The sequence below is a fragment of the Triticum urartu genome, chromosome 1A, assembly GCF_056163025.1.
Source record: "Triticum urartu cultivar PI428250 chromosome 1A, HENAU_Tu73, whole genome shotgun sequence".
In the NCBI taxonomy this organism is placed as follows: domain Eukaryota; kingdom Viridiplantae; phylum Streptophyta; class Magnoliopsida; order Poales; family Poaceae; genus Triticum; species Triticum urartu.
Genome location: NC_141873.1, coordinates 565,653,009 through 565,654,206, shown reverse-complemented (window position 1 = coordinate 565,654,206; position 1,198 = coordinate 565,653,009). Strand labels below are relative to the sequence as shown.

Sequence of the window (1,198 nt, the reverse complement as noted above, 5' to 3'; positions counted from 1 at the left end):
CCCAAGCAGTTTTTGCCAAGATCACTTGAGAATCACCTGCACCCCAAACTGGTTTCTTGCTGAGTGTTCCTGCTTTTTGTATACATACCACAGGCCACAGCTGAATCCATGGCGAAATGCTTCCTGCTGCTCGCCTTCTTGGCGTTTCTCCTGCCGGCGGCCTATGTGACGTGCCACCCTGACGACCTTCAAGCGCCGCGGGGCTTCGCCGGGAAGGTACTTGGACCTCTCAAATAATTCATTTGGTTGGTGAGGTACCCAAGGGTTTGACACTACTCAAGGGCCTCACCGTTGTCGATCGTTCACTAGGTATTGCTTTCTCTAACTTGCTATTGTATGTGAAGAGCAATAGAAGAACACTCTAACAACAACAACCAAACACCATCACTGGGACCAACAACAGTGTCAGATCTGGAAGTGGCAACATTGTATCTGGGAGCGGCAACACTGTTGTATCTGGGGACAACAATAATGTTTCTGGAAGCAACAACACAGTCACATCTGGGAGCAGCAATGCCATACTTGACACCAACCATGTCGTAACTGGGAGCAACAATACTGTATCCGGCAATAACAATAGGGTAACTGGGAACAATAATGTTGTATCCGGGAGCATCCAAGTCGTGTCCGGGGACAACAAAGTCGTAACTGGCTAATGATCTGTTAGTGGATTGATTTCGGCTTCCCTGGTGCAGTTCATACGTCCTTGTCCAAGTTCAGTGTGGCTGACAATTACTTGGTGGGCCCAATTGTGTTTGGAACTTCATGGATATAGCATCCTACCTACTTAAAATAAAATTTCCCTAAAATATCTATAGAACGTTTTACATACTAAATGCTGGCCTGGACAGCAATGGCGACTTGCAGCTTAGGTACAAGTTTTCATCGTGGATGTCTAGATGTGGTTATTTCATCTATTCTGTTATCTGTAATGTGTGATGTTTTATTATATATGAAGATTGATCTATGAATTATAACTGCTCAATGTCATCTAGCTATACACTTCTCAGGTGATGCAATACGGATCGTTTGCCATGTGCACCTCGTAGTTCCTTTGTGACCAGTGATTACCTTCAATCTGTTTCTAGATGTACATACTCCCTCCTTTTAACTATATAGGGCTTAATGCGTTTTTCGAGGCTAACTTTGACCAAAAGTTAGAGCAATAATATCTGACAAGCAACTTACACAAAGCATA

General features: G+C 44.0%; 1 pseudogene; it reads left to right on the top strand.

Annotated features, from left to right (window-relative positions):
- On the top strand, nucleotides 1-971 carry LOC147992813 (uncharacterized; annotated as a pseudogene).
- The last annotated feature ends 227 nt before the right edge of the window (nucleotides 972-1,198 follow it).